Source organism: Loxodonta africana, chromosome 14 (assembly GCF_030014295.1).
Source record: "Loxodonta africana isolate mLoxAfr1 chromosome 14, mLoxAfr1.hap2, whole genome shotgun sequence".
Lineage (NCBI taxonomy): Eukaryota > Metazoa > Chordata > Mammalia > Proboscidea > Elephantidae > Loxodonta > Loxodonta africana.
Window position 1 is genome coordinate 57,770,140 of NC_087355.1, and position 27,608 is coordinate 57,797,747.

Consider the following 27,608-nt stretch of genomic DNA (forward strand, 5'->3'; position numbering starts at 1 on the left):
TCTATGCTCTTTTGCTGGCTCAAAAACAGGTGCTGAAAGTACAGCCCCCAAAGTGGCATTTGCCCTTCTTGCCTTGCTGATGTTATTGTTGTTGTTAGGTGCCATTGAGTCAGTTCTGACTCATAGCAACCCTATGCACAACAGAACGAAACACTGCCCGGTCTTGCGCCATCCTTGCAATCGTTGTTGTGCTTGAGCTCATTGTTGCAGCCACTGTGTCAGTCCACCTTGTTGAGGGTCTTCCTTGTTTCCACTGACCCTGTGCTCTGCCAAGCATGATGTCCTTCTCCAAGGACTCATCCCTCCTGACAACATGTCCGAAGTATGTAAGACGCAATCTCACCATTCTTGCCTCTAAGGGGCATTCTGGCTGCACTTCCTCCAAGACAGATTTGTTCCTTCTTTTGGCAGTCCATGGTATATTCAATATTCTTCGTCAACACCACAATTCAAAGGCGTCAACTCTTCTTCGGTCTTCCTTATTCATTGTCCAGCTTTCACATGCATATGATGTGATTGAAAATACCACGGCTTGGGTCAGGAACACCTTAGTCTTCAGGGTGACATCTTTGCTCTTCAACACTTTGAAGAGGTCCTTTGCAGCAGATTTGCCCAATGCAATGCTTCTTTTGATTTCTTGACTGCTGCTTCCATGGCTGTTGATTGTGGATCCAAGTAAAATGAAATCCTTTGCAACTTCAATCTTTTCTCCATTTATCATGATGTTGCTCACTGGTCCAGTTGTGAGGATTTTTGTTTTCTTTAGGTTGAGATGTAATCCATACTGAAGGCTGTGGTCTTTGATCTTCATTAGTAAGTGCTTCAAGTACTCTTCACTTTCAGCAAGCAGGTTGTGTCATCTGCATAACGCGGGCTGTCTTCCTCCAATCCTGACGCCCCGTTCTTCTTCATATAGTCCAGCTTCTTGTATTACTTGTTCAGCGTACAGATTAAATAGGTATGGTGAAAGAATACAACCCTGACGCACACCTTTCCTGACTTTAAACCAATCAGTATCCTCTTGTTCTGTCCAAACAGCTGCCTCCTGATCTATGTAAAGTTTCCTCATGAGCACAATTAAGTGTTCTGGAATTCCCATTCTTTGCAGTTATCCATAGTTTGTTATGATCCACACAGTCGAATGCCTTTGCATAGTCAATAAAACACAGGTAAACATCCTTCTGGTATTCTCTGCTTTCGGCCAGGATCCATCTGACATCAGCAATGATATCCCCGGTTCCACCTCCTCTTCTGAAGCCAGCCTGAATTTCTGGCAGTTCCCTGTCGATATACTGCTGCAGCCATTTTTGAATAATCTTCAGCAAAATTTTGCTTGCGTGTGATATTAATGATACTGTTCTATAATTTCCACATTTGGTTGGATCACCTTTCTTGGGAATAGGGATAAATATGGATCTCCTCCAGTCAGTTGGCCAGGAAGCTGTCTTCTATATTTCTTGGCATAGACCAGTGAGCACCTCCAGCACTGCATCTGTTTGTTGAAACATATCAATTGATATTCCATCAATTCCTGGAACCTTGTTTTTTGCCAATGGCTTCAGAGCAGCTTGGACTTCTTCCTTCAGTACCATCGGTTCCTGACCATATGCCACCTCTTGAAATGGCTGAATATTGACTAATTCTTTTTGGTATAATGACTCTGTGCATTCCTTCCATCTTCTTTTGATGCTTCCTGCGTCGTTTGATATTTTCCCCTTCACTATTGCAACTCGAGGCTTGAAGTTTTTCTTCAGTTCTTTCAGCTTGAGAAATGCCGAGTGTGTTCTTCCCTTTTGGTTTTCCATCTCCAGCTCTTTGCACATGTCATTATAATACTTTGTCTTCTCGAGAGGCCTTGGCTAACACTTAATAATTTATGGTGCCATCTTAGAGTAGACTCTCATTGTGAAATAAATGGTTTCATAGAGGCAAGAAGAATTCTGTTAGGTACCTGGGAGAATAAAGCTGAGCATACGCATTACTTGAAAAATATAGGAGAAGACCGCACCTCCCTGCCAGTGCACTGTATTGTCCCCACCACTGTGTGGTGACTACATTTCATTACCCAATTACATATATGGGGAAATTGCATCCCAGAGAAGTCAAGTCCAAGGCCACACACCACAAAAACAGTCAGACTTGGATTTGAGCACTGAGGTCCTTAATTCTCATACCAACACTCTTAACCACTTGATAGCTCTGCCAAGTTGTGCTTCACAAGCTGGTTTCCAAATCATTAACAGCTACGTGATTTTCACTGACTTTGTGAACCATAGTACATTCACTGTTTTATAATCCACAGTAACATTATTGTCATGTAACAAATATAGTCTAAAGCTAAATTCCCCTCTGTGAAACTCTGACAGTTCAATTTCAAACACAAACTCTTGCTTATTTCTATGTATTAAACATGAATCTATCCCAAGGTACTGAAAAGAAAAGTTAGAATCAAACTCATATTGTTATTAACAACTCCTGACTTTATTCCTGCTCAAAATAAGGTAATTATCCTTCTTGTATTTCCCAAATTAAAAAAAGTTATTAAAATTTACCTAAAACCTATTATCATCAAGTCAATTCCAACTCATGGTGACCCTATAGGACAGCGTAGACCTGCCCCATATGGTTTCCAAGGAGTAGCTGGTGGATTTGAACTGCCAACCTTTTGGTTAGCAGTGAGTTCTTAACCACTGTACCACCAGGACTCCATAAAAAATTTATCTAATGGAGTTCAATTATAAGATAAGTATAAAATAGATTAGAATGAATATCTGCAAATTATCTTAATAAAATGGAAGGTCTCTAGGACAAATGTTGACTTTAATATAATTGAACTAAGATATTTAAGCAAAAGTGGAAGGGTAGGGAAAGGAAGGTAAGTCAGGGCATGGACCTCTATATTTTGGATACCGCATCATATGATTTCCCCCTTTTCCTAATAACATTCCTTAATTTTCTTTTAGAAAATTATCTTTTCCCCCTTCAGAACCCATGCTTTCATGGAGTTATCTACCCTAGCTCCAGGAGTGGGCACATGTTTGAGCCCTGGCCAACCAGAATGTTCTATACTTACTTAGCCAGAGTGACTTGTTCAAGAATGGAAACACACTCTAAGCAAGGCCACTGAGCCTTGGTTCTGGAATTTTGCCATAAATGTTTTATAAAAGAAGTGGTTTGAAAGCTGGTAACATATATGCCTGACAATGTTGATGCCCCATTTTGCCACTGCAAAACCTTACTTGGCCTGAGAATAAAGCCAACCCAGATAATAAATAGATAATGGATGGATAGATAGATAGATGATAGATAGATAGATAGATAGATAGATAGATAGATAGATAGATAGATAGATAGATAGATAGATAGATGATTGATAGACAGATAGGTAGGTGATAGATGATAGATAGATAGATAGATAGATAGATAGATAGATAGATGATAGATAGATAGATAGATAGATAGATAGATAGATAGATAGATAGATAGATAGATAGATAGATAGATAGATAAAAAATAGATAGATAATAGATAATAGGTAGCTATATACGTACATACATAAAGAGACAGAGCAAGCCAGGGGATGCAGGTAGAAGGCTGCCTGAAGAGATTTTTTGAGCATGTGGATCCAGCCATACATTCAGTCAGATATACCCTTGGGCATTCAATTATAAGATGCATCATCTAATCATCTCCCCCTGAGCCATCCATCCTTTTTCTTTTTTTGTTTAAACCACATTGATTTAGGTTTCTAACACAACCAAAAGAGTCTTGACTAATACATTTAATGAATTTTTAACAAAAGAAGAGAGGCAAGCATTTGCAAACCTTGCTGCTTGAGGGAAGATGGGGCTATATATGAATGTCCATACAACAATGGCAGGTATGTCTCCATCTTGGAGTTGCTACATGCCATTTATAGCTGGCATTTACTGATTACCTACTAAGTGGCAGGAACTAAGTTAATCGCTTTCTTTTTATTACCTCACTTAAACCATATAACAACTTTATATGGTAGATATTATTTATATTTCAACTTTATAAATGAATATATTGAGGCTTAGAAAACCCAAAATAACTTGCTCAAAGTCAAAAAAGAACTTAGCCTCCAACTTTAAAACCCATGTCCTTAACCTCTAACTTACTCAGCTCAACACTACCTGACTATGCTATACATTTCAGTATGTGCTTCCAAACCTTGATTATGGATTGAATTGTGTCTCCTGCCACATGTGTTGGAATTCTAACCTCTATACCTGTAAATATGACCTTGTATGGAAATAGAGGTTTTCTTTTGTTATGTTAATGAGGTCATACCAGTGTAGGGGTAGATCCTAAACCTAACCATTTCTGAGTTGTAAAAAGACCAAAATAGACACAAACACTGGGGGCGAGAAGGACAGGTGATGAATATAGATGCATCTTCAAGCCCAGGCATGCCAAAGATTGCTGGCAGCTACTAGAAGCTGAAATAGACAAGAAGAAATTTCCCTTAGAGCCAATCCCTGAATTTGAACTTCTAGCCTCCTGAACTGTGAGAAAATAAATTCCTGGTCTTTAAAGGTACCCACTTGCAGTATTGCTGTTACGTCAATACTAGGTAACTTGGGTGTTCATCAAAACCACATGGGGAGCATTTTAAAAATGCAGATAAGTGCATAACACACCAGGACTCTGAATCAGAATCTCAGGGGGTATATACTGAGAATCTATATATTTTAAAAAGCTCCCCTATGTAATTCTCAAGAACCAGTACCTCATGGATTGAATTGTGTCCCCCCAAAAATATGTGTCAACTTGGTTACGCCATGATTCCCAGTATTGCGTGGTTGTCTTCCATTCTGTGATTGCAATTCTGTGTTAAGAGGATTAGAGTGGGATTGTAACACCACCCTTACTCAGGTCACCTCCCTGATCCAGTGTAAAGGGGGTTTCCCTGGGGTGTGGCCTGCACCACCTTTTATCTCTCAAGAGGTAAAAGGAAAGGGAAGCAAGCAGAGAGTTGGGGACTTCATACCACCAAGAAAGAAGCCCTGGGAGCAGAGTGTGTCCTTTGGACTCAGGGTCCCTACGTGAAAAAGCTTCTAGTCCAGGGGAACATTGATGAGAAGGCTGACAGAGGGAGAAAGGCTTCCCCCGAAGCTGATGCCCTGAATTTGAACTTTTAGCCTACTTTACTGTGAGGAAATAAATTTCTCTTTGTTAAAGCCATCCACCTGTGGTATTTCTGTTGTAGCAGCACTAGATGACTAAGACACAGTACATCTGAAAGTGTGGTCTGTAGATTGAATGCCCATCTGAGAATTGCTTGTTAACAGCCTGCAATGAGATGAGGAGGCTGTGTCACAATGTAAAGTATCCATGTCACTAAGCACAAACTGTTTAATTCACCTGATATTTCTTTTTGGAGTAAGACTTTCTCAGTGAAGAAAGCAATGCACTGGTTTACTTTCTAGTGTGAGTTCTTACCTTTCTGCAAGATAACAACTTCTTTGAATAGCACTGATTTAGACTACCAAATATAACCCAGTATGTCAGATTCTGTTTACCAAGAAATTTCAAATAACAATTTGGTTTCTTATATAGATTTCCCTCATGACAGAGTATTCACTGAGTGGTGGACTCCATTACAGGATCTGCTTAACGATTACATAATTTCTTATGCAGTTGGTCAGCGGGTATCTGTTCCCAGAGCCTGAACATGTGCCCCGGTCTCTATAGAGAATGACATCCTCTGGTATAAGTTGACTACACCAGATTTGTGAATCTTTCTACAGTCAAATGTCTACCATTCTATGTTTTTGTACTTTTTGAACTGCAAAAGTTAACATCAGCAAAGCAAAATAACTACTTCATACCAGCATTCATCATAACCATAAAGAGCCTCCCAGCTCTGCTGACCCTGTTGTAGAAATAAAGTAGGTCTCTAACCTATACTAAAATTCTCATTTGGGCTGCCATGAAGAGTAGCACAAATATAACTCTAGTCTCACGTACATTGGACACGTTATCAGGAGGGATCAGTCCCTGGAGAAGGATATCATGCTTGGTAAAGTAGACGGTCACTGAAAGAGAAGAAAGCCCTCAACGAGATGAACTGACACAGTGGCTGCAACCATGGGCTCAAACATAGCGACAATTATGAGGATGGCGCAGGACTGGGCAGTGTTTCATTCTGTTGTACACAGGGCCCTATGAGTTGGAACCGACTCACCAACATCTAACAACAACAGTTATTTTTTTTAAATCAAATGGTGCCTCTCTCTCTAGGAGAAAGTGCCTTTTAATGCAAGAGGTAATGGCACACTTAAGTAGCAAGAACCGGATGTAGTTGATTTAAAGGCCGAGGGAGAAAGCAGAAGTCAAATGTACACTGTGTGATTAATAAGGAGTGCTTTCGTCTTATCTCTAAACATTCCCCTGTAGATGTATAACTGTGAAATCCATCTTGATGTGCCATATCAGCTGGCTTCAGGAAAGATTCGTAACAAATTTGATTGTCTTCCAACTTCAACCGTGAACTAAATTGACTCCACTGCTACTTTCAGTGCCTGAATTCAGAGTTTAGAAGGTATTGTCCAAATGAACTAGCAAAAAGATATATTTTAAAATGAGATAATGAACACTAACTGATGATTTTAAGCAAGGAAGTTATGTTACATTATGATACAAACTGGTTTAGTGTTTATAAATAGATTTCATACACATTGTCTTACTTGATGCGTATGCCAACTGTAGGAGATGAGTAATGGCCCCTTTTTATAAGAATCAGAAGCTCTGGGTCCTTAGGTGATTTAATGGAGATCACAGAGAGGACTCAACTCAATCTTCTGATTTTCCACTAGTCTCAGTGCTGTGGGAACTGCTCTGTTGTTGGGTTGGTTGGCTAGTTGACTAACTGATTGGTTGATTGATTTCATTTTTAGCCCATTCTGAATTTGGTTTGAAATTATGGCAGTTTTCTGTCCATATACTCCGGCAGCCGATGATCTTTGGCAAATTTTGCTTGTGTGTGATATTAATGATGTTGTTCAATAATTCCCACATTTGGTTGGATCACCTTTCTCGGGGAACAGGCATAAATACTGATCTCTTCCAGTCAGTTGGCCAGGTAGCTGTCTTCCAAACTTCTTGGCAGAGATGAGCGAGCACTTCCAGCGCTGCATTCATTTATTGAACTGTCCCAATCGGTATTCCATCAGTTCCTGGAGGCTTGTTTTTTACCAATGCCTTCAGTGCGCACTTGGACTTCTTCATTGAGTACCATTGGTTCCTGATCATATGCTACCTCCTGAAATGTCTGAACGTCGACCAATTCTTTTTGGTGTGGTGACTCTGTATTCCTTCCATCTTCTTTTTATGCTTCCTGTGTCATTTAATATTTTCCCCATAGAATCCTTCAATATTGGATCTTGAAGCTTGAATTTTTTCTTCTGTTCTTTCAGCTTGAGAAATGCCTAGCGTGTTCTTCTCTTTTGGTTTTCCATCTCTAGGTCTTTGCACATGTCATTATAATACTTTATCTTCTCAAGTTGCCCTTTGAAATCTTCAGCTTTTTTACTTTGTCATTTCTTCCTTTTGCTTTAACTACATGATGTTTAAGAGCAAGTTTCAAAGCCTCTTCTGACATCCATTTTAGTCTTTTGTTTCTTTCCTGTCTTTTTGATGACCTCTTGCTTTCTTCATGTATGATGTCCTCGATGTCATTCCACAACTCATCTATTCTTTGATCATTAGTATTCAATGTATCAAATCTATTCTTCAGATGGTATCTAAATTCAGGTGGAATATACTCAAGGTCATACTTTGGCTTTTGTGGACTTGTTCTAATTTTCTTCAGTTTCAACTCGAACTTGCATATGAGCAATTGATGGTCTGTTCTGCAGTCACCTGCTGGCCTTGCTCTGACTGATGATACTGAGCTTTTCCATCATTTCTTTCCACCGATGTAGTCGATCTGATTCCTGTGTATTCCATCTGGCGAGGTCCACATGTCATCGTTCATGCTGGTGAAGAAAGGTATTTGCAATGAGGAAGTCATTGGTCTTGCAAAATGCTATCGTGTGAGCTCCAGCTTCATTTCTATCACCAAGGCCATATTTTCCAACTACCGATCCTTCTTCTTGGTTTTCAACTTTTGAATTCTAATCACCAGTAATTATCAATGCATCCTGATAGCGTATTCAATCAATTTCAGACTGCAGAAGTTGGTAAAAATCTTCAATTTCTTCATCTTTGTCCTTAGTGGTTGGTGTGTAAAATTGAGTAGTAGTTGTATTAACTGGTATTCCTTTTAAGTGTATGGATCTTATCCTATTACTGACAGAGTTATACTTCAGGATAGATCTTCAAATGTTCTTATCAAGATAGCAATTCAATAAAGAACACACCAGGTTGTTCTAGCATGTGGTTTGGTATGCCTAGAGCCTACATTAGCTAATAGAGAGAGACAGAAGATGAAGTTGGAAAGGTAAGTTGGAACCAAATTTTGAAGGGGCTTCATGGGAAATGGGGATCCTATTGTATTGAAAATGTAAGGACTTTCATTCTAAATTGAAAGCATCTACAAAATTAAGATCAGCTCTTCAGTTGCAATATTCAACGTTCATTCATCCATCCATGCCGGGGCTGGAACTGAGGCAGTGAGGACTCCAGGGTACAAAATTTAAAGCAGTACTACATGACCTGAGAGTGAATCCGTTCTTAAATATTACACCCTGGGCACATCATTTCCTCACCTTAGTTCTGGTCTGGATTCATGTACCCAATATTTATTCAAGCCCAGTGTGCCAGCAATGTACTAGGTATAAGGATACATTCGTAAACAGGATGACCAAGCACCTATTGTCACAGAACATACACTTCAGCATATATCACATTGCAACAAGTTTTCAATGAGGATATGTTGACAATATGGACAGATCAATTTTTTTTCTTTTACCTTATAAACTCACCTAGACTTTTTATGACACAAAACTCTTTTATAATCATTATACCACTTGATATTGGTTTATCAATAGTTACAATAAAAAGTATTTATAATCACCTATGGCGTAGTGGTTAAGTGCTATGGCTGCTAACCAAAGAGTCGGCAGTTTGAATCCACCAGGCGCTCCTTGGAAACTCTATGGGGCAGATCTACTCTGTCCTATAGGGTTGCTATGAGTCAGAATCAACTCGATGGCACTGGGTTTGGTTTTGGTTTGATCTATGAACATACACAGTTCTCCAGAAGAAATAACTGCATATCAAGTCATTCTTATTAGCTGTTATTTAAAATTGAATTATGTAAAGAATAGAGGATAAAAAAAATACATACCTTCTTCCAACTTATCGAGCCAACTGTACAAATAATATTATCAAGTAGACAAAGAAAAAAACATTTCTAAGAAGTAAAGATTATTAACAATTTGCAGCTCACTCATATATTGCTTGTCCATGTCTTTTGCCCAAAGAAGTAGAGAATTAATGCTATCTTTATTCATTATTAAGAGAAAGCATTTCCAGGAAACTCGGTACTTCATGTTCATGAGAACCAAAGTCTGGAAGAGAAAGCATTTCCAGGAAAACTCGGTACTTCATGTTCATGAGAACCAAAGTCTGGATGAGATTAGGTCATGTCTTGCATGTGAAATGAATTGCCTATCATTTCACTTCAAGGAGTTTCTTAAACTAGAGTGTAACTTAAAGCACAAAGAATATAAGTTCTCCATGTGATTCTTAAGAAAATAACATTTTAAACCCTATAAAAGTCCACAAAGACACTGTCTGCTTAAAATATGTTGTAGATTAAATGAACCTTCATTGAATGTTGGTGCATATGGTATTACTCCGTTATGCCGAAACAACCATGAAATAAAGTAAAAGAGTAAATATGGGAAAGCAATAACAAGGTAAGACGATGCAAAAAATGCCTTAAAATTTGATGGTTTTATCTAATATCATTGTTTCATAAATCAGTGGGCATATTGAAAATGCAACGATAGCTAAGTTTATAGTTTTATTTTTAAAAAAAAAAGATGGCTCAGGCCAAATATATTATTTGCAGGGATATCTATTATTAGTTCTTCTAGTATACTGCTTCTTTTACCAAATGGAGAAGTATAATCATCTTTTTACACAATTATTTAGCTTCATTTGAAAAAATTTCTGTACTGATGTATGTGACATGGATCTCATTTCTCATTTTGGTATCTGAAGGAACACTTAGTATTTATGGAATGAAGAAAGCCATTAGAATGAGAGAGCTGGAAGAGACATTAAATATTACGAGCTCCAAGGATCTCGTTTTATAGATGTGCTGACTGAGGTTCAGAGAGGTTACAGAATGCAAGGTGAAACAGCTAATTAATGTCAGATGCCGGACTGTGGCCACTCAGTGTGTGGGAAAGCTCAGGCTTACATCAGCAGGTTGAGCCAACAACAATGGCCACTGGTATTGTTGGCCCACTCCACGTTTCTTCCCCAATTCCCTGGCTCCTGCTACTTGCTTTACTTCTGCTGACTTCTGATTTGAGTTCCCCTTTCACAATTCACAATACCAATTCATGTATCATGCAACATCAGCTCTTGGGATTTTGACTTTCCTTTCTTGACTTATCTATGTTTCCCAGCACTGATGCCCACCAGCTGCTCCTGAGCACCAGAACCCCCTTGACCTTATTCTTCCTATACATCACCCCACAAGTAGCAAAAACTGGGACCAAATGCAGTTCAGGTTTATTACACATCCTGCATCAGTTTAGTCTTCAAAAATGTGATAAATGCATACTGTGTACTAAGCCTGGAACCAGATACTGTTTGTGTACAGAGGTTTGGAATCAAGTGGGAAATAGACACATGTAGATGGATCATTTCAATGAAGTTAGTGAATGCTGTGATGGAGTCTACCTCTGACTGTCTACATTTTTTCCTATAAATACTCATCTCCAGCTGATAGAGAGTGCTCCCAGCTACTGATCTTAATAATGGGAGGGGGGATTTGTTACATTGCCAGCAAGGGAGGAGTAGCAGCACTCCAGTTGAGGAATATGGAGAAGCTATGATTTTTCTTTTTATGATAAAGGGTACCCTAGATAATCTCACATGAACAAATTTTCTGCAACTTTTTTTCTTGGTCATGACATTTTAAGACAATATGTTTGTGGCTGCTAAAAGTTGCTGAAGTCATATACAGTGCCCCATGGTTGGGCCAGGAAACAAGAAAGTCATCCTCTGTCCCTATAAACAAATGTTTCACTGATATACATGAGGTTTTCAATGGCCAATTTTTTCAGAAGTAGATTATCAGGTTCTTCTTCCCAGTCTCAGTGTGGAAGCTCCACTGAAACCTGTCTGCCATGGCTGACCCAGCTAGTGTATGGAATACCGGTGGCATAGCTTCCAGCATGATAGCAAAATGCAAGCCACCACAGTACATGTGCATCATAACAAATTATGGATAACATTGTGAAGAATGGGAATTCCAGAACACTTAATCGTGCTCATGTGGAAACTGTACATAGACCAGGAGGCAGTTGTTTGAACAGAACAAGGGGATACTGAGTAGTTTAAAATCAGGAAAGGTGTGTGTCAGGGTTGTAACCTTTCACCATACTTGTGCAATCTGTATGCTGATGAAATAATCTGAGAATCTGTAGTATACCAAGAAGAAAGCAGCATCAGGATTGGTGGAAAACTCATTAACAACCTGTGACATGCAGATGACACAACCTTTGCTTGCTAAAAGTGAAGAGCACTTGAATCACTTACTGATGAACAACAAAGACTGCAGCCTTCAGCATGAATTATACATTAACATAAAGAAAACAAAAATCCTCATGACTGGACCAATAAGCAACACCATGATAAACTGAGGCAATATTGAAGTTGTCAAGGATTTCATTTTATTTGGATCCCACAATCAATGCCCATGGAGGCAGGAGTCAGGAAATCAAAAGTCACATTGCATTGGGCAAATCTGCTGCAAAAGACAAGTGCTGAAAAGCAAAAATGTCACCTTGAGGGCTAAGGTTCACCTGAGCCAAGCCATGGTATCTTCAATTGCCTCACTACATGTGAAAGCTGGGCAATGAATAAGGAAGACAAAGAAGAATTCATGCCTTTGAATTATGGTGTTGGCGAAGTATATCAAATATACCAAGCACTGCCAGAAGAACGAACAAATCTGTCTTGGAAGAAGTGCAGCCAGAATGCTCCTTAGAAGCAAGGATGGCGAGCCTTTGTCTGACATACTTTGGATGATATCAGGAGGAACCAGACCCTAGAGAGGGACACCATGCTTGTTAAAGTAGAGGGTCAGTGAAAAAAGGAAAACCCTCAACAAGATGGACTGACACAGTGGCTGCAACAATGGGTTCAAACATGGCAAAGATTGTGAGGATGGCACAGGACTAGGCAGTGTTTCGTTCTGTTGTACATAGGGTTACTATGAGTCAGAACTGACTCAATGGCACCTAACAACAACATAAACAAATGAGATGCTTTCCCCGTCTGGACCCATTTTACTAGCCTGGCATCACTCTTCTACTGCCACCTTCACACATCAGGAAAAATTAGGATCATGAAAACTTAGTATTTATAAGTGTCTGCTTAAATTTTCCCTTTACATTTTTTTTTTTTTAAAGCAGGTAGTATATAAAAAGCACATTCAGCCAGGAGTCCAGATATCTGGATTTTAATTAGGCACTCTCGTTGATTAACTTTATCAACTTGGCCAAATAATTTGGGTTTCAAATACTCAGCTATGAAATGAAGGGCTGGGTTAGATTATTTCTAATGTCTCTTTAAGCTCTTAAATTTGATTTAAATCTTCCTTTATACAATCCAAGAGTCTGCAAAGTTTTTAATTTTAACTTATTATGTTGTTATCGTTGTGTGCCATGAGTCAATTCCAACTCATGCGACTCTATATGATAGAGTAGAAATGCCCATAGGGCTTCCTAGGCTGTAATATTCATAGGAGGAGATCACCAGTCTTTTCCTCCATGGAGCAGCTGGTGGGCTGGAACCATCAACCGTTCGGTTAGCACCCGAGCATTTAACCATTGCTCCACCAGGGCTTCTTTACTTTATTATAGAGTATCAAAATATGAATGTATATATTCATATCTATAGGATATATACATACATTTAATGGCAATTAGGAAACAATGATACTAGAAATACAATACAAAAGCCCTGGATCAAGTCTCTATGGCAGGCACATCCGTTTTAAGATAAACTGAAGAACAAGAATCTCTGACTCTCTTACTCCTCAGGCCAAGTACCATCCTGTCCAAAATATATTCCTTATGTTTCTCCAACACAGTTTGGGTTTCTTCCTGTTTCTTATCTCAATGAATGACACCACCACCACCCACCCACTCATTCAAGCCACAGAGAGTCATCTCGACTATTCATGTCTTTCATTTTCTACATTCAGTCAGTACTAGATGGGGCTCCTGTCTCTTGAAGGTTGCTTAGGTCCATCTCCCTCCTCCTTTCCCTCTTTTCACTATCCCGTCTCTTTATCTTCACTGCCATTGACTTAGGTCGGTCTTTGATCATTTTTCTTCTGAATTTGTTAATGGCCCCTAACTGGTCTCCTGACTCCAGACTTAATTCTACCAATTCATCATCCACGGCATAACCAGAAGGATCTACCCAAAATGCAAATTTGGCCTTGTCACACCACTGTTTAAACTCTTTCAGTGGCTTTCACTGAGAATAAAATCTAAACTCTTTAAGCAGTATGCCCATGGCCGTCAAGTTGATTCCTGCTCATAGTGACCCTATAGAAGAGTAGAGCTGCTCCATAGGGTTTCCAAGGCAGTAATCTTTACAGAAGCAGACTACCACATCTTTCTCCCGCTTAATCAGCATAAGGGTTTTTTTTATGATTGAGATACTGCTTTTCCCTCTCCCTAAATTTACCCTATGCTCCAAACACACCAGACTATTTGGATTTCTCCAAACACATTATTTTTATTTGCTCCCATGCCTTTGCTCCTACTGGAATGTTCCTTCTCCACCTAACCATTCCCTTTCCTGGGGTAGGTCCTGTCCTTTATAACTCAGTTCAAGCTTTGCCTCATCTAGTAAGCTTTTCATGAAATCCCTCTCACCTCTCCCCACAGTCAGCTACCCTTTCTCTGTGCTCCTACAGAACTCTATGTCTCTCTTTTCACAGCAGCATTGCCCAACTCCCCAGTATACCATTAGCTCCTTGAAAGCAAGGACTGTCTTGTTCAGCCTGGTATCATTTAGTGTCTATCATTACCTGGCACATAGTTGTTGCTGTTAGTTGCCGTTGAATCAGTTCCGACTCATTGCAATCCCATGTGTGTAGAGTAGAACTGCTCCGTTGGGTTTTCAAAACTGTGACCTTTCAGAAGCCGATCACCAGGTCTGTCTTCTGAGGTGCCTTTGAGTGGGCTCAAACCGCCAACTTTTCAGCTAGTAGTCGAACGCTTAACTGTTTGAACCACCCAGTGACTCCCTACCACATAGTGGGCATTCAATAAGTTTAGAGAAATGAATGTGTGAATTAAAAAACTTACGCATGAAAATACTGACAATTTCCACTGAATATCTTTGTGGTGTTTAAACAATGGTATTTTGATTTTGTATTGGTTTATCTCTGGTCTCATCCTTCTCCATTAATAATTGATAAATGTTCAACATGGCTGGTTTAGGAAAAAGTGAGCACTACAAATGTAAGTTTAACTCATGAAATTTGTTCAGTAAGTAGGAAATATATTAGCAACTACTAATGATGCCTTTTTGAATGTCAACAGGTCTGATGTAAATAACGTAAATCTATATAAGTCTGAAGACAAATACCCTTGCTTACTGGACCACATAATCCCATCTTTTCTTATTGTGTATTCCCTACTTTTCCTGCCATAATCATACCTCTTACTGGGAATTACTTAAATTAAGTAAAATTCAGCAAGTACTCGAAAAGTAACCATGTGCCAGTAACTGCGGTATAAAACAAAAGCAAAAAAAAAGTAAAACTTGATCACGATCATTAAGACTGCTTGTAACGCAACAGGAGCATGTTGCAGGTGCTGGAAAGGAGGTACACACGTCCTGCACACTTGCCTACTGCGGTAGTACAACGGAAGGGACCAACCCTTTGAATGAGGACATCAGAGAAGTCTTGCTAGTGGCAGTCCCAAATGAATATTGGCAAGGAGGGCATAGATTTCTTATGTCTGCCATGATACCCCAAAATGTGGGCTGGAAAACCTGAGGGATGAGAAAGGAAGCCAGAAGGGCTCTGACACCACACAAGGAGCTGTGCTTGCTTACCCAACATGACTTTCCCACCCACCTCCTGGAATGTGCTGCTCAGGAAATGGAAAGATAAATCAGTCAGAAGTAAGGGCATGCATTCAGGCCATACACAGAAGGCAAGGGCATGGTACAGGATTTTTAAAGGAAGACTTACATATACATTTACATGTATATATATGTGTGTGTGTATGTGTGTGCAAGTAAATGTATACACACATACATACACATACAGGAAACCCCAGCGGTGTAGTGGTTAAGTGCTACAGCTGCTAACCAAAAGGTCGGCAGTTCAAATCCACTAGGTGCTCCTTGAAAACTCTATGGGGCAGTTCCACTCTGTCCTATAGGGTCACTATGACCATGAGTTGGAATCGAATCAACAGCAATGGGTTTTGGTATTATACACACACACTCTCACACACACACATATCCCCATATACCCAACCTATGAGTGTCAAGTTGTGTATTCATGCTTTCTGGTTCTGTTCATTTCATTGTAGTTTTTTTTTTTTACTTTAAAGGATGACTTAAAATGGCCACTCTATTATTTTTTTTTTTGGCTGAGGTGTATTTGACATAACATTTAATCACTATAGATAACTCCTGTTAACCAGCTATGGACAGTTCCAGTATTCTATTTAACAACCTAGAAATTGTATTCTCAAACTCTGAATTTACAGTTAAATGACAGAAAAATGGAAGAACCACAAAGCAGCTTTGCACACATTGTTTTTATAACAATAAAAGTGGTAGATTTTAAGCTAGAGAAGATATTGTTCCAAACAGCAAACTGCAAACACGTCTTCCTTTAACGCGTTTTAGTGTCTTGGTCATCTAGAATGCAATTTAACCCCTGCGTGCTACACAAAACACATTCTGGATCAGTTAAAAAAAGAAGGTTTTGACATTTGAACTACGGACCACCCAGTGGACAGAAGTTTGTAGGGGATCGACTGAGTAAAAGAGCTCTTCACAGAGTATTTCTTCTGAGAAACATCTTCTGCAAACCACGTTTTTTTTTTCTCCTGTTGCAAATGACAGCGATGCAAACAAGTAGCTTGTGATAAGCATCTTTTTAAAGGAAACCTTCTGCCTTAAACGAAACACTGCAGGACAGATCATGCAATTTAAACACTCAGCAGATGCTATAAGACCTACACCAACAGAAGTCCAAAAGCCTCAATAATTAAGGGATTCATAGATGTTTCAGCAATACTTTTACTAGGTAGAAAATTGCCATCCTTTTACTCTACTTCATATAAAATTGCAAAGTATTATCATTTAAAATCAAACCTCATTTCAACAAAACCTTTCTGTTCAACATTCTGACTTTTCCCTACACTTCAAATATAGGCTGTTAGGATCTCCTACTTAGGATCCTTCTTTTCTTGAAACAAAGCTGCTCTATTCTTCTTCCTTCCTTCTGCAATATTGCTTGCGTGTATGGTTGCCTTTTCCAGATAGTTTTTTTTTTTTTTTTTCATTGATTTAAACAAGGCAAAATAAATGGTAAATGTGTGGGTGTATGTGTGTGTATATGTGTTTTGTCCTGCAATATGGGATTACTCAATGAAATGCACGTTTGTACAGGCATAAAACTGTCAGCTTCATTGTATAATAAACATTCCAAAGCATTATGTGTGAGCTCTAATTTTTACTGAATAATATTTGTTGAGTAGTTCTTATTCAAATTATTTTGAGTCCCAGTACAAAGAGAATTATGAGGATGAAAATAGTCATTCAAGATGAAAGAAAGGAATAATGATTGCTGACATATTATAAATGCAATAAAAGTCTATCTAACTTATTGAAAAGACTAAATCTTAGATTTTTGGAAACATTTTTAAAATTATGAAATGCGGATAATAGACAGCATGAAGCTAGTATTCACATTTAACAGATGTCGAATTTTGGTATACTTGCTTTGGAATTTTTTTTTTTTTTTAGTAAGAAACACAACGTTACATAGACAACCAATTTCCTTCCCATCAAAATTAACAATTATCCTAAAGTTGATGCATACTTTTACTTCACAGGTGTGTACCCAAAGTAATATACCATATTACGTGGTAAATTTTCAAAATTTACATAAATATGACCTTACTATGTGGCTCCTTCAACTCCTTTTTTTTTTAGTCAACATTATGTTTTTGAGACTTAGACATACTAGCAATGCCGTTTTACTATGAATTACAGGGCTGAATTAGTAATTCTCACTATCAATAAAATATTCTTGCATCCCAAAGCCTTACTTACTTTGAAGACACTTTAACCTGAGTTCTAGCTCAGACCCAAAAAGAAGGAACAAATTGTTAATTGGTCTCTGTCAAAGCGCCTCGAGTTTCTTCTCTAAGGAGCAAAGAGGAAGCTGTGTGATGAATATCCCCCAATTTAAGAACTCTATGTCTGTAACCCAGATGAATAATTTTTACCCTTGGCAAATAGTTATTTCCCAGAGAGAGCAATTAGGGGGTTTAAGAAAGAAAGGAAAATAAGTTACCAAAACTAAAAATTGATTATATAGTCTTTCTCAAACATAAATTACTACATTAAGGTTTTAAAATAACCATAACTACAATTATAGAGACAGCCCTTCCAACTTCGTAGGTAGACTTCCATCAAATAGATTGCGTAATCTAGATTCTAACCTTTTTAAGTTCCAATTTTTTCGTGTTTTGAATTTTTTGACAAATAATGTGTTCTCAGTAGTGGAATGCATGTTTACTAATTGAATGTGTTCAATTTTTTAGTTAGTAATATGGATTTTGAAAATTTCATGTGGGCATACATTTTCCCACAACATGTTGGTGGTAGTCTGGTGCAATATTTAGTGGGTGCCACTTGTCCCAGGGATCTTTGGAAGGTGTCATCTTTCATTTTGTTTCATTGGTTTTCCAAATATCACACACACTCACACATACATACATACACACACACACAGGGCTCTCTAACTATCATACAGAAAGTCATGAATATGCTTACAAGGATTATCTACCTGTATAAAAGTCAAAAGAGATAAAAGTTTGACCCAATCACACTTCTTGGATGCACTGTCTCATGCATAAGCCTTCTATCTTAGTGAATTTTTGCCAAAGAATGTTTCTTTCCCTTTTTACCATTATACAAGTCCTCGCTAGAGGGAAACATATACTTTTAGTGGGACAAGTATCCTCCTGAGAAATCTCAAAACCCAAAAATATTTGTGGGTGCATCCTGTCTCAAGAAGCATAAAAGCGGTAAGGTACATTTAAATGACCAAACAGTACCAGCTTTCCCTTCTTAAAAAAAAAAGAAAAAACTGTTCAACATAATAAGCAGTACACAAAATGGTATACTTAGAATGTTCTCAATTATTTTGAGTGTTATCATATACACATTTGTATACACTGAAAAAAGATACGTTCTGAATTCTTAGCAGTGCCTATCTCTGCCTCATGGGGATAAAGGTGAATTTTATTTTCTTTTTGAAATGGTTTGGTATTTTCCAGTTTCTTTAAGAAAATGGGGGTTTAATTTTACATTCAGGGAAGAAAAGAAAGAAATGTGCTTAGAATGCAGTCACTCTTAGTGGGAAACTTAAAAACATCTGGTGAGTTTAGTGGCAGCCTCCTCAGAGCAAACCTGGAAAATAAACTGTGGTGATCCATAGACCTGCCCTATTGGCACAGTTGTTTTTTCTCCTCTAATACACTCTGCGGAGCCCTGGTGGTGCAGTGTTTAAAAGCTTGGCTGCTAACCAAAAGCTCAGCAGTTCGAATCCATCAGCTGCTCCTTGGAAACCCTATGGGACAGTTCTACTGTGTCCTATAGGGTTGCTATGAGTCAGAATCGACTCAATGGCAACAGGTTTGTTTTTTAATTTTAATACACTCTGCTTCCAGTACCCTGGCTTCATAACAAATAAAGGAAACAACAAAAGAAAAGAAAACAAAAAGCAGAAACAGCCACAGGTAGTCTCTTCTGAAAGGGTAAGGCTGTGTGGAAAACCTATCACAACAGCCATTGTTTATTGAACACCTCCTGTGTGTCAGCCAATGGGCTTAGGTCTTCACAAACTTCCCTTAACTATTCCTCACAATATCCCATTGGAACAGGTATTATCACCATTTTACTGACAAGATGACAGAAGCTCTGAGAAGTGCAGTAACTTGATTAGGGTCACAGAGCCTAAATGCTGGAGCTGGTATCCAAATTCACATCTGTCTGATGTCCTAGCTCCTTCTCTTTTCCCCCTTAACAGTCTGTCCCAGCAACTTGTTTAGTACAAGGATCACAAACAGGTCCTCCCCTGCCCAAATCTGCCCAGCTTAAGTGTTTTGTTTTGCTAGCAGATTATTTTTCAAGTACAGTTTGAAGCCTGTAGCTGGGTCACATAGTCTTCAGTTAGCCGCGGTTCCACCTCTCTTGGTCCTTTTAGCAATAGAGGTCAGCTGCCCAGCCCTTGAAAGCATTTGAGTTGCCATGCCTGGCTGAGGTTGGGGGGTTGTGGGATAAGAGTTGGTGGGGGGAGGGTGGTGAGAGAGTAGGGTGGTGGGAATAAAGTCACCTAACAATTCACCTTCTGATGGTAAAAAATCTTTATTCACTTGTTCACCCTTTTTCAAATGCAATGAAAAATCCCCTTCTCCCCTAACACGCTCAGAAATACTGAAAGAATGATTGGGTCAATATGTAGTGTGCCCTTTGAGGCTATTCTAAACCCAACATAAATATTCAATGTAATTATTTTACATGACAAACTGACGCATTCTTTCCTCAGCTCTGTGGTGATAGGCTATTTATGGTCACATTAATTATGCTTGCTGAAAAGCATTAGTGTTTTCTTTCATTTACTCAACCAAGACAGAGATACCATCTTCATGTGCTACATGGATTAGTATCGTGCTTGTTCTCGTGTTCATTATACTATCACCCATTCAAATTAACACAAATGCTAAGCAAAAAACGTATCCTAATGTTCACAGGGAGCCCTGGTGACTCAGTAGTTAAGAGCTCAGCTGCTAACCAAAAGGTTGGCAGTTTGATTCCTCCAGCTGCTTCTTGGAAACTCTATGGGGCAGTTCTACTCGGTCCTATAGGGGCCCTATTAGTTGGAACTGACTTGACAGCCATGGGCTAATGGTCTCTCACGGAGTGGGCTCTAATTTACTCTCATGGAGTGGGCTCTAATATTATGATTTAAAAAAAAAAAGTTTATCAACAAAATCCAATCAATAATCCTCATTTTTTTTTTCCTTAAAATAAATGCTTTCTAGCTTGTTAAATTAAAACATACTGAACTATGTCTTAATTGAAGCCATGGAACTGAAATAATTTTTGCTCAAAATTTTTCTAATTGTAAAAAGTCAAGTTATACTTACAGCTAAAAATACTTTAAAAAGTTTTGCAGGTACATAGATATTCATAATGAAATTTGAATTTTAATGTAGGGGATAAAATGATAGTCTATTATTGTTTCCCCTTGAAAATGTCATGTCTTATCAGGTTGGTGTAGGAGTTCAGCATGTGGATTGAATATTGACAAAAGACACACACACATATATATACAGTACATATATATGAGATAAGCAGTTATATAAACAACTATTAAGTAACTTTTATGTTTTTTACATCAACAGGCCTTGTGCCATGAAGCTGTAATGATGAAAGGGCACAGTTCTTGCCACTCCTGCCTAGTGAGAAAGATAAGTACATAAATGGGCAATTTCAATATAATGTGATAACTCTTGGAGTAAAAATATTCCATACAAGATTGTTAAACATACTCCAAGTTAATGAAATCCATGAAACTTTTATTCCATATACTCATAGAAAAGAAATTAAGAGATTGGTAAGTCTTCTTAATTAATCCAAAATGACACAAATATATCTCGGAGAAAGTACGTGCTTAACTTCTCCTCTGTCTTCGTGTGTATTCCCAGCCTGGGCTGGCTGTTCTCATTCATGGCTTCATCATCACCTTTTCCATATTAAAATTATATCATCATCATTATTTCCAGGAAACAATGAAGCCCAGGCATTTTAGATGCTAGGATGTCACTGAGGCCTTTTGCATTCTTGACTTCTTAAAGCCAAGGGTTCTCAAGCCACAGCATGAGATGTGTTATATTACAAAATCAAGTGAGTTTGCTGGGGAAGCAGCCATCAGATCAGGAAACCACACATTTGTTTTCTCACAATTCTCACAATTTTTTCATCTGTAAAACACGATGAGTCAGAGAAGGTAGGTCATTTCCTGAAAGACACACAGTTAAATGGAGCTCAACAGTGGGACGAGAATTCTTGCCCAGACTGGCATAAATCTGGACTTTGTGATTGTACTAATGCACGCCAGTCTTATTAGCCCAGTTATAAGGATTTCTCATATCGAAAATCTTTATGTTCTATATGACTTCTTCCAAAGTGGGAGAAAGGTCTCAGTGAACTCTGCAAGCAGGTGGAATCCAGCAGAATGTAGGGCTATCTTTAGCATGGTGTTGAGGAAAGCTCCCAGAAGGTGTCATCAGGAGACCCGAGTGATTGTTTCACTTATCACTGTGTGAACTTTAGTCTTTTATTTCTTTGAGATAAATAATTCTCATCTGTGAAATCGTCATGATAATAAACCTGTCCTGTTTTATTAGTTTGCTGCATGATCCAATAAGTAATATATGATAAAACATTTGGTGCTATGCAAATGTCAGACATTTATACTTTAGTAGGTTAAGTTCGGAGTTAAGTTGGGAGAAGGAATTTAAAAATCTGTTAGATGAGGTATGAATTCTCTGGTGTAACTGTTCACACAGTCATCAATGAGAAGGCAATTAATAGTTAAAATTAAACATCATATCATTTCCTTTACCAAGTTTAGGTTTATAGCCACGTGGGAAGCAGCATATGAGAAGGAGTATATGAGAAAGAAAAATAAGCTTTGGACCCAGACAGCTCTAGACTGACAATAGATTAGTTGTGTGACTTTGAGAAATTTGCTTTCCCTCTCTGTGCTTCAGCTCTTACATTTCTAGAATGGGGATAACCATGCATCCACACCATATTTTTTTTTTATTTGAGCACTGAACAAGAAAAATCATGAACACACTTACACTGATGAGTAAAATAATATGAGCTTCTTACGGAAAGAAATGGGTTTAAACTTCCTTAATAGGCCTATATATGGGAGGTGGTGTCAGACAGTGAAAGACCATTAATGAAGAATTAGTTATTAAAGGCCTAACTTCCTAAAACTTATTAGCAGTGTGTCTATGAACAAGTCCCTTAAATATTCTAAGCCTTGCTTTCCTCATCTGCAAAGTAAATGTAATAATACCCATGTTAAAGCAGTTTTGCTAAGTTAGAATGGGAATATTTTATAAACCATAGGCATACAAACATCAGTAAATCAGTTGCTGTCAAGTTATGTCTGATTTGTGGCGACCCCATGTGTGTCAGAGTAAAACTGTGTTCCATAGAGTTTTCAAATGGCTGATATTTCTAAAATAGATCACCGAGCCTTTCTTCCCAGGCACCTCTGGGTGGACTAGAACCTCCAGCTTTTCATTTGCGGCCAATCACGTTAACCTACTGCATCATGCAGGGACTACGGTCATACAAATATAATGGGTTTATTACAGCATATTGTAGATCTATGACTGATACTTCTTATCTACTCAATGCTAAAGACTTTTCCAAATCTTCATTCTTAAAGAGTTTAAAGTACCTTCCCCTTTTTACACTATCTCAGGATATCTATGTCCTATGTTGTTGTTGTTGTTGTTAGATGCTGTAGACTCAGTTCCGATTCATAGCAACCCTATGTACAACAAAACGAAACATTGCCTGGTCCTAAGCCATCCTCGCAATCGTTGTCATGCTTGAGCCCATTGTTGCAGCTACTGTGTCAATCCATCTCGTTGAGGGTCTTCCTCTTTTCACTGACCCTCTATTTTACCAAGTATGATGGCCTTCTCCAGGGACTGATCCTTCTTGACAACATGTCCAAAGTATGTGAGATGCAGTCTCACCGTCTTTGCTTCTAAGGAGCATTCTGGCTGTACTTCCTCCAAGACAGATTTGTTCATTCTATAGAATGTCTTGTAGGGTGGCCATAATGTCTGGAAACAGACAATAATATCTTATATTTTAATGTAATGTCAGAAGACCATTTATTATGTATATACACTCGTTTTTTCCAGACTTTAAGGCTACCAGCTATAAAGAAACTTGCCTTTTGCATCATGTGCTAGGTGTTCAAAACTTCAAAGGGAACTTTCTCCTTTAACCCCAAGATATCTGTGATTATGATTTTGATGATGATTAGACTCTGACTTGCTAAGCCAAAAAGGAATATGTGAGAGACTGAAGTGAATAAAGTTCCCATAAAATACTGTGTGGGGCATGTGGCAGTAGCAAAGTAGGAAGTGTTGGAGGAAGGTTGTGGGAGGAAAAAAAAAAAGGAGCAAACTTTTTCTTCAATATTTATAAACATTATACTTAACACAACTGCTTGAACATCTGACTTAAAATCAGATTAATTACTGTGAAATTATTCAATTATGAAAATATTTCTTACCTTAGGATCACAGAGATCTTGAAAATAACAATATTGCAAGTTTTTTTTTTTTTTTTCCTGGTAAATTGATAAGTAGACTGATTAACTGAAGCTGAAGTATTTCATGCCACTGATGATAACTATCATAAAGCATTAAAGCAAAGCAAATATGATATTAAAATATTTTTAAAAGATAACTATTTATTTGTATTTTTTTAAATTTACTATCAGACACTTGGCAAACTTAACAATGAAAGACATAAAATGGTAGTGTTCTCCATGAGAAGCAGTGCCTCTATTGAAATAGTTTAATGTTTAGAATTTTATAAACCTCAGGGGCTTAGCGCTTCTTTATTTACTCACACAACTAAAAAGTCCTTGTGGATGCTTGAGATACAAAAGTTTCCAAATGAGTGAGTCCATTGAGATTTTTGAGCTTCCTGTGACTCCCACCATTAATTCATCTGCAGCCATCGTGCCATTGGGCATGGAGCAATGAGCCCTGTCCTTGTCTGGGGCGCGTATGACGATCCAACATGGGAAGGTCATGGTACTATGCTCATTGGGATTTTGTCTTCAGCTGTGATTCTAAACAGGAAGAGACTGTTTCCAACAAAGAGGCCTTAAAATACTCCAACTTCCAAAATATTCAGAAAGATGCAATCACCAAAACTGAATAAAACTGGTTCTCTTCAAGAGAAAACACACAGAAACATAACAAAGTCAAATTAGAGTAACCGCTTTCTCACTTTTTTTGCTATGACCCACAGTAAGAGGTACAGTTTTAACCAGGACAACGCACAGACACAACACACACACACACACACACTCAAGTATGCAACAAAAGTTCCATGAAACAAAACTTATTCCACACTAGGCACTCAGATACTTTCTATACTGTTCAATGTTACTCGTTTGTACAAGAAGCTTTGCCTCAGCCCCCGTTGTTTAGTTCTATAACCTACTAATGGTCATAATACTCAATTTTGAAGACATTGGATTGGAAACATCGAGCATTCTGATGTCTATAAATGCTATTTATTTTGTTCTCACTGTGCATTGAACACTGTGCTAAATAGTTTGCTCACCTCATAGCATTTAGCCCTCAAAACAACCATTAGAGATTAGTAAGTAATATTATTACTAATCTGTTTCATAGATGAGGCATCTGATTGTGCAGGCAGGAAATGGAAGAGCAGGAACTAGAAAAACCCAGTTCTTCCTAACTCTTACTCAGAGCTATATCATTATACCACCCAAAGGCCAAAAGTTGATATTTCAGGGCAGACTAGACAGAATTCAGATTTGATGACCACAAAATCTATTTCTGCACATTAAGGAACTGGCAAAACTTAACATTTCCTTTCCTTTTTTAAAGATCATTGCACGTACCGTAAACTCAACACAGGTAGTCCACAACTTATGACGTATTTAAGTTATGATGAACTGTACTTATAACCGTCCGTTTTTGTTTTGCTTTTCTGTATATCTTATCATCAGTAATATGTACTACATACAAAGTTGCAGCGCATAACTTGCTGACATTATCATTTTCAGATGTTCACTCACAGTTGTTCGATTTTATAATTTACTTTCAAAGCACTGCTGTATAAATTTAGTTTTCTTAAACTAAATCAGGGCCTTCAGTTTCTTGAAAACGTGGATCCGAACACTGATCACTTTGTTAAAATCACTATGCAGACTCGGGAAGCAGTGAGATGTTACCATGAAATATATGAAGAAAAAAAGAAAAGGATCATACAGGGAACTCTTAGTAATTTTCTAACTAGAAATGCCATCCCCATGATCCAGAACCTTTCACGAGTTATTACCACAACTGACAAAATGCTAATGTCATTCAACTCTTCTTCATCATCAGAGTAAATTTTTATGATTTGTGTATTTTTTTACGTATGTGTGTATCTACTAAAATATATCTGCAAGTTTACATGTAATGTTTCTAAACCCCAAAGACAAATAAAAAAGATCGGATTTATAAAGATACTTATAATAAAAGACAATAATAATGAAAACTTAAAAAAAAAAAGGAGGTATTCGACTTACGTCAGAATTGACTTACGACAGAGTTGTTGGAATGGAACCCCATTGTTGCTAAGTCAGAGACTACCTGTATAATCATTCCAAGGGTACAGATTTAGCTTTTGTTTTGTTCTCAACAAAGCTTGCTGCCATTTTTTTTTTTTAAGTTATAGAGTTTATCTGTGTATATAGACACCTCAACTGGATGGACACTAATTACTGAATTTAAGGACAATATCAGTATGGCAATCAACATTTAAGATGTTCCCTAATGATCCCTGCTTCCTAGCTTTTGTGCCCTGCGTAGTCTCCTTTGGTATTCTACTAATTAGTCTGAGTGACCAACAGAATATGACAAAGGAGACGTTACGTCACTTCAGATATTAGGTTATAAAAGACACTGTGGGTTCCATCTTGGTCTCTCTCTCTCTCTGATCTTTCACTCTGAAAGAAGCCACATTGTGATTCTTACAAAGAGGCCCACATGGCATGGAACTGAACTCTCCTGTGAATGAGCTTGGAAAGAATCTTCCAGCCTCAGTCAAGTCTTCAAAGAAGCAGCCCCATCTAGCAGTTTGACTGTAGCCTCATAAGAGACCCTGAGTCAGAACCACCCAGCTAAGCTGATCCTCCATCCATGACTCTCAGAGAATGTGCTTGCTATTTTAAGTTACTAAATTTTGGCATAATTTGTTATGCGGCAATAGATAATACAATCAGTTAAAGGTTAAACCTTGCAGGATGCAATCTCAACAGGGTTTGTGTTTGGATGTGCTACATATCACCTTTAATAGCTACAATGGAATGCAAAGGTAACAGAGTCCTCAGGTCAGAAAAATAAGGAGAAAAGAAAACTCAGTCATGAAGGTGTGGGAATCCGATGGTTTTATTTCTAGAACTTCAAGTCAAGCTTCACGGTCTAGACCAGAGTCTAACGATGCAATTTATGAATCACTGAAACTCCTAATTCCAAACAGCCAATATAATAATTTGTCAATCTATTAATTTGCCAATATCTCCTTTACTCTTGTATTTCCCAATTATTGGCTATTTTAAAAAAAATTGCTAGCACATCTCACTTAAGCTGAACCACAGAAAGGAAGAGAATTGAAACTCACATATGTAAGTGAGTGAAATTATTTTCTTATATCTTCTTACTAAACACATGCACCATGTATAATATACATTCTGAAAAATTGTAGCAATTATTTATATCAGTAGTTCTTAACAGGGCACTATTTTGTTCCCCAGCAGACATTTGGCAAGGTCTGGGAGCATTTCTGGTTGCCACAGTTGGGGTGTCACTGTGGCATCTAGGGAATAGAGACCACGGATTCTGCTAAATACCCTAAAGTGCACAGGACAGCCTCCACAAAGAATTATCTGACCTCAAATATCAATAGTGCCACTCTATCAAAAGCCACTCTTTGTGGCTTATAGTTGGGCTGGTCTTAGAGTAAATCTGAAAGTTGGCATAACTGAACAGCATCATCCTTCTTGAGTCACCTCTCTTCTGGTGCCCAGGATTCTCAGGCTATATTCCGGCTCCCCAAACCCCTTTTCCATTATATTCTCCCACAATGACTTCTAAGGTCTTGGCTTACCTAACACTTCCAATCAAAACTCACTCCTGTCTTCTGTATATATTAGCTACATGTTTTACTCAAATTCCTTGTTCCTCAATTATTTTATACATATAATACTAACAATAATAGTGCCATCCACGTGGCACTATTGTGAGGGTTAAATGAATAAAGCAGTC

The 27,608-nt window shown here is 38.1% G+C and overlaps 1 protein-coding gene across 2 annotated transcripts in view; it reads right to left on the minus strand.

The window, feature by feature from the left end:
* ANGPT1 (angiopoietin 1) overlaps positions 1-27,608 on the minus strand; it is a 282,518-nt gene that overhangs the window by 107,348 nt on the left and 147,562 nt on the right. The gene's annotated exons all lie outside the window — the stretch shown is intronic.